Consider the following 7,500-nt stretch of genomic DNA (forward strand, 5'->3'; position numbering starts at 1 on the left):
CTCTCTCTCTCTCTCTCTCTCTCTCTCTCTCTCTCTCTCTCTCTCTTTTTTCCCTCTTATATAATCATATATATCAAATTTGAAGTATACACATATATGTATCAAATATGAAGATATTGCTCCACTAGCTTTTCCTTTTTTTTTTGTTTATCTTTTCCCTCTTCTTCGGAGATAGCAAAGAGGAGGGAGTAAGAGTCTGAGAAGTAAAAGGAGGAAGGGTTGAGGAAGGATATAAGAAAGACAGGAAGGGGAAAGAGAAAGGAAGAGAAACGTAGGGTTGATAGTGGCACGATGTACCGAAGAAGAGGACCGGATTGGCCAATCCAGCCTGAGCTCCGTACTACGGCGTAGTACTCCAGAGGGACCAGGGTTCAAAGCCCGGTCAACACCATGTCTATACTTCTTTCTCTCTCTGTTTCGTTTCCCTCCCTATCTTCCTCTTACTTCCCCTCTCCAGTTCTTCTTGGTCCCTTCTTCTTCTTCTCTTCTTTTCTCTTCTCTTTTCTTCTCTTCTCTTCTCTTCTCTTCTCTCTTTCTCTTTCTATCTGTCCGTCTTCTGTCTCTCTTCCTTTCTCTTCTCTTCATGTATCTCTCTCTCTCTCTCTCTCTCTTTCTCTCTCTCAAGCCATTTCACGAACACAAACCTCTTGGCAATAACACAACACGCAAACTGGGATCACTCTTCTCTTCCTCCTCCTTCTCTTCTTGCTTCTTCTCCTCCTCTTCCTCCTCGTTCTTCTTCTTCGTCTTCATCTTCATCTTCATCTTCATCTTCATCTTCGTCTTCTTCTTCTTCTTCTTCAAGTCTTGTTTCTCTTCGGCCCAAGGCAAAGCTGTATTCGGGCTCTGATGATTCACCATCGGCCGAAGATAAGAGGCCAATAAAAGAAGTGCGATCCAGGGCGAATGGGAGAGGGCAGAGAGGAGTTGAGGGGCGGGAAAGGGGAGAGGGAGAGCAGATGAGACCAGAGGGGATAGGGTAGAGGAGGATGACTACGTGATCCGCATCATGGTGGACCAAAAGGTGGTGGTACGGAGGCAAGCCTCCGGGGAAAAACTGTCGATCGATTTCTCTCTCTTGTATGCAGAAAGAGATTGCTAAGGGCCAAAGGGTGGAAGGGAATTAAGAGGAGCAAGGGGAGAGGTACCTTGATCGAACCAACGCGTCCTCTTTCCTCAGAGGTTTTGTTTAGACGAATTATTCCAGATGATACGTTCTCAAGGAGATTCTCAAGGATTCTTTTTTTGGTTTCTTTTTCTTCTTTTCTTTTCTTTTCTTTTCTTTTCTTTTCTTTTCTTTTCTCTTTTTTTTTCTATTCTTCTTTCTGTTCTTTTTAATACATTTGAATTCTGTTTGGATATTGAATTTTCTTTTCTGTACGTATATTGAATATTATACGTGTTTCTTCTTCTTTTTTATTAATTAATTAATTAATTTATTTTTGATGACAACACCTGTTGCCACTCTTGTTTTATTGTTAGTAAAAAAAGGATGACTCGTTTCGTTTCTGTTTAGGAAAACAAGAAGAAAGAAATAAGTTCATATTCATTTTCATTCATTTTCTTTCAGGAACATGAGTGAAATAAAAGGAAAATATTGATTTGTATTAGTTCTTCGAATGAAACGAAATTTTTTAAAAAGACAGAGAGAGAGAGAGAGAGAGAGAGAGGCAAGATAAACAGATAGATTATCCTTATACATACATATACATACATAATTAACAATTACATCCAAAAGAAGAAATTTCTCTTCAACATATGTGAGTATTAATTTTTTACTTAGAAAAAAAGGGAGAAGAATAAAAAAAAAAAGAAAGAAAGAAATGACACTTTTTCTAAATTTCTAAACGTACCAATGCGGTACCATGTATGGAAACTCAAAGGATTTTCTCTTAGGATCCGATCGTTAGCACAAAACGATATTATGCGTATGCAAGAAGAAGAGAAGCCACACTGCGTACTACGCAGGCGTCCTTGAGCGTAAGCGATCTGTTTACGAGATGGTCATCGACCTCGTTGGTACACACATCGTTAGAGCAGAGACCTCCACAGTAATGTGTATATATATGCGTGTGTGTGCATATATGTGTATATATCTATTGAAGAGAAAGAGATAACGATAAATGGAAAAGGTCCTTATATACACATACACACACGTACATATATATATATATATATATATATATATATATATCAGCTATACTCTCCCATCGAGCGAATTAAATAAAATCTGATAGAGTTCGCCATTACTGCGGCTCTTTTAACTGCCCTTAACGAACGACTTTGGAGCTAATGATTCTTTAATTCAATTAACAATCTACTACGACACAGCTGTGTACATATATATTCTTATATTTCTTTTTTTTTTTTCTTGTATTTTTTGCTCCTCATTTCTATTCACTTAACAGTTGACATATTGTTTGGCCGATTACAAGTATAATCATATTTGCAAATATCAAATTTTTTCTATGAGGAAAAACTTTTTCTATTTTAATTTTACTTTACTTTATTTTGATATTTCTAATTTTTACATACGCAGTTCATTACATATATATATATATATATATATATATATATATATATATATGTATATATATTTTTTGTTTTTGATTGTACGTTGTAATAGCTCACGCTTGAGTTTCATATAATGATCATAAATATGTTAAATGTTAAAATCAATTTTATAATGATACCATTTCTTTCTCTTTCTTTTTTCTATCTTTTTTATTTTTTATAGATAGTCTTGAGCATTCCTTGAGATCAAATTATTCGAAGCATTTATCGGTCTCTCATACCTCAAGAAACGTTTTCTAAACGACGAGGAAGCTGTGCGCCTATAAGAAATATATATTGAAGATAGATAGGTGCACATATACCAAGAAGAAAAGACTCTGCAAATATCATAGACACGACTTGGATATTCATTGTATGTACTCGTACATATATAATCAACGCGATAAGACTTAATTTCGTACGTGTGTGGGTTGTCATTATCACATTCTTGGTTATCGACTTACCACGAGAGGTTGACTACTCTATTTCACTGTATAGATTACTTCTCGCCAAAATCTAATCGCTAAATGAGAGTGAGTGAGAGAGACAGAGATAAATAGATAGATAGATAGAGAAAGAGAGAGAGAAAGAGAAAGAATATTGCGACGTAAATAACATCAGGAAAGAAACCGTAATGGTAAATTTGAATATTTGCTTCGTCTCTTTTATCCCTAATTTCACTGATATTATTCATTATCAAATATTATGATGAAAAAGAGAGGGAGAAAGAAAGACAGAGAGAGAGAGAAAGAGAGAGTAAAAAGATCAAACAGAATTCAAGAGAAAAAGAGAATCGAGTCTTATTATGAATTGGCCTACTGTTGTTTTATCATTTGATATTAATTAAGCTTGTCGATCGAGAGAAATAATGATAGTATTTGTTTCGAAAAGGAGACACGCACGTGAGGAATAAAACCCAGGAAATCTTTCAAACTTTTTCTCCAAAATCCAAACACGTATCTCCGTGTGAATATAAAAGGATCCATGAGAATATAAAAGGATAAAACAGTTACTTGCAATTTTTCCCAAAGGAAATTCATCTCGATGGCTAATTTTGTAAGAAACAGGATTAGCTTTGTAAAGGGCATGGCTAATTTTGAAGGAGGCAGGTCTAACTTTGAAGGGGGTGGATCTAATCAAAAAGGGGCAAGTTAACTTTAGAGGGAAGTTAACTTTGGTAGGACAATGCTAACTAGACAGGGAATATGGGTAACTTTGGTGTAGGGCGTGGCTAATTTTAGATTGGGCAGGTTTAACTTTTTAAGGGGCGGAGTTATCTAAAAGAAATTGTAATACCATTACATTATATTTACAATATTTTAAAAAGTTTCTGAAACATATTTTTGTTACTAAAAAAGAAACATGTTTTTTCTCTAATTGATTGCTCGTTTTTATTAAGAAAGAGAGAGTTGTCATGTTTTTATTTGAATATATATAACTAATGTCAACTCGTATTCAGAAAACTTTCATTTATTTATTATTATCATTATTATTATTTTTTCTCTTTTTTGTAATTCTTTTGATCAACTAAGATTGACGTAAATTTTTATCCTGTTGGGTTCTGCTAAAACTGGTTAATATGTATATGGAGCTATTGTGTGTGTGTGTGTGTGTGTGTGTGTGTGTGTGTGTGTGTGTGTGTATACATATATGTCATACAAAATAGTAAACGACCGGCTTGGTGAGAATATGCGGACAACTTTCACCGTCTATATCACGCCTGGATTTTTGTTGATATAAATGTGGGGCTTTGAGACACGCTCTTGGTTATATCAGTAGCAGTCTCTTTGAGAAAGGACAGAGACAGAGAAAAAGAAGAAGGAAATATTTTGTAATTAAAACAATCCATAGAAAAGTCGAACGAGTATAAACAAATCGAATAATATTAAGACAGTGCCATAAATATGAACGATTAATTTCACGGCTAAGAAAAAGAAGAAAGAAAAAAAAGATGAAATGAAATATCATGAAAACGAATTGTACAATATGAAAATAACGCTATAAACATAAACGATCAATTGTCTAAGTTGTAAAAAAAAAATTGAGATAAGATGTAAGAAATAAAAAACGAAGAAAAGGAAACAACAATGTGACAATGACAACGACACAAGGACAAAAGAAAAACAAAAAACATCTTGAAAGATTGCGAGAAGAAAAAAAAATATATATATATATATATATATATAAAAGAGTTTGAGGGTAAAGAGGAAGATAGCTTTCTCACGATGAGAGAACACCAACGAAATTATTATTATCGGCAGGTACAACAATACATCTGGACAAAGAGGAGGCCTTCTTGAAAAAGAATGAAAAAAAGAAGAAAAAAAAAAAGAAAGAAAGAAAGAAGGATATTGACTGTTCAGAAATCTGTGGTAATAAAAATAAAGACAAAAGGATAGTAAGAGTATGAGAAGGGAAACGAACGGAGTAAGTACTTTTCCCTGGTAGGTTTTACGTACTCCAAGTTGGCCTTTATTAAAGTTAGAGAGAAAGAGATAGATAGAATGAAATTGTGTATGAGTATGTATGTACGAAAGAAAGAGAGAAAGAGAGAGAGAGAGAGAGAGAGAGAGAGAGAGAGAGAGATTGGCCAGTTTAAAGCTATAGGTACACGTTGAAATCCCAAGACTGTTCTTCTTCTTCTTGCGCGAATGTTGCTGCTGGTGTTTCTTCTTCATGCCAGGGCATGCTCATTGGTCAATTGTAGTTTCTTCTTCCGAGAGTTGCGCGAGGTTAGGAGATTGCATTCCACGAAGCAATTTCGGTCCAAGGCCCCTCTTTCTCTCTCTCTCTCTCTCTCTCTCTTTCTATCTCTTTGTATCTTCTTTCTTTCGATTCGCCTCGCTAGTCACCGGATCGTTCTTTTCTCTACTTGCTCTCTGTTACACTTGCTGTCTTTCTTTTTATATCGCTTCGACTTCATTTTTTCTTCTTCTTCTTCTTCTTCTTCGTTTTTGTTTTCTTTTTTTTTTGTTTTTAGTATTCTTTTTTTTATCTTTCACTTGTTCCCTTTTGTCTTTCGACTTACGAAAATGATTGATCGTAAAGGTTCCACCCTGGAGCGAGGCAAAATCTTTTACAGAGTTATGACTGTAGATGAAAAAAAGTCAGTTCTTAGTTTTTACTTGGTTATGATTGTTTTATGGTGAATGTTACTTTAAGGTGAACGTATTTCTTCCTCCCTCTTTCTTTCTCCCTCTCTCTCTCTCTCTATATATATATATATATATATGTATATAGTTAATTATTATATTAATAACATATATTATTATTTTCTATTAATAATGCTAGTAATGTAATCTATATGTTATTTATTATCTGCTATATTTATTATATTAATAATAATATATATTATTATAATTATGTTATTATTTATTACATTAATAATAATAATAATAATGATAGTAATAATATATATATATATATATAATGTTATGGGAAATAATCTTTAAACTATTATAGCTATACTTCTAGCTAACACTGTTATAGCTACTAACATATGATTCCACCATGGGAATTTAGAAACCGGATCGAGCAAAGCAACCTAGTCTCTCACATAGCAACAAGGAAACCTCTTAAAGAATTTCCATCGTGGTTTCTCTATGTCCGAGTCGTAAATCGACGTGGAGTTCGGTTGAGTCGGGAAAAGTCTTGTCTTCCTTCCATAGTTCAACATTGTAAGAAGACCACCGCCAAGAATATTTTCCTGAATATCTATTTCTTGGTCTTACTAAGTCTTTAGTATATTTACTAGTTGAAAATAATAGAAATATATCATTATTACGTTATACGTTGTAACTGTACTATTCTGAAGAAGAACAAATCAATAAGATAATTAATGACAAGGTAAATTAATTTAAACGAAATTGGATCAAAGGTTGTTCAGTAATTTTAACACTTTTTCTAATCAATTAAAATTCCTCTTTTATTTGTTCTCTTTTATTTTCTTTTCAGATCTCGCGCGAAATTTCTGGGCTCGTAGTTTTACGATTCGGAGGAATAATAATAAAAAAAATAAAAAATAAAAAATTTGCCTGAAATATCACGAGAAGGAGGACAGATTGAATTTCAAAAAAGAAAAAAAACATCCGGTAACTTTTGATCGATCTAAAATACACATAATCTAAAAGAACCGTAATAATCTCGTGACAGTTGTTTTTTTTTTCTTTTTTTTTTTTTTTTAATTTCAGGAAAGAAGTTTATTCGAGGAAGTTAATCAGTCAGTTTAATACATTTCTTTGGGACTGGCCATTCGTGTTTTCTTCCTGGCTAAGAAGAAAAAAGAGAGAGAAAAAGAAAGACATTTGGGCATGGACAAAACATGATCAGTCGTTGTCGTCGTCGTCGTCGTCGTCGTCGTCGTCGTCGTCATCTAAGGCACTTTGTGTGACGGTACCTCGATGAAAAACTTTCCTTCTGAGTTCTGAGGCCTGTTACCCTCGTTAAGGTCAATGACCGAAAAATGACCTGCATCTCTTCGTGTAACTCCCCTCTACTTCTCTTTCTTCTTCGTCTTCGTCGTCGTCTTCTTCTTCTTCTTCTTGAACTACGATGTTGCTAGCACGAAACATGCATCTTCTAATGGAGCTTAACCCTTAAACGGCGAAACAAAGGATTCCCTTTTCTTTGGAATTCCATGAAAAATGAACTTAGAGGTTTATAATGCCTTCTTGGAATATTATTTTGATGAAGCTCGTAGAGCTTTTCGTTTAATTTAATAGAACTATTAACACGACCGTAGAATTCAAAGTTAAAGTTTGTGACACTGTTGTTTTATTATGGTTGTCTGTTACTGAATTTCTTTTTTTTTTTTTCTTTTTCTTTTCTTTCTTTGTTTTTTTTTAACAATTAATTTTTTGAAAGAACTCGTATGGATTTATTTATCGAGTTCAATTGAACTGTAGTTTTGCCATTAGAATTAATTATTGAAAGGAGTTTAGTGATTTT

General features: G+C 33.7%; 1 long non-coding RNA gene across 2 annotated transcripts in view; it reads left to right on the plus strand.

Annotated features, from left to right (window-relative positions):
• Positions 1-4,719: 4,719 nt before the first annotated feature.
• LOC122635224 overlaps positions 4,720-7,500 on the plus strand; it is a 3,181-nt gene continuing 400 nt past the window's right edge. The window contains exons 1-4 of one of the 2 annotated variants that reach the window (XR_006328611.1): positions 4,720-4,980; positions 6,028-6,399; positions 6,508-6,644; positions 6,744-7,208. This is a non-coding gene — a long non-coding RNA (uncharacterized LOC122635224). Of the gene's footprint in view, positions 4,981-6,027; positions 6,400-6,507; positions 6,645-6,743; positions 7,310-7,500 lie in introns of those variants that run through there. The other variant, XR_006328612.1, reaches the window with a different exon arrangement.

Source organism: Vespula pensylvanica, chromosome 17, assembly GCF_014466175.1.
Source record: "Vespula pensylvanica isolate Volc-1 chromosome 17, ASM1446617v1, whole genome shotgun sequence".
In the NCBI taxonomy this organism is placed as follows: Eukaryota; Metazoa; Arthropoda; class Insecta; order Hymenoptera; family Vespidae; genus Vespula; species Vespula pensylvanica.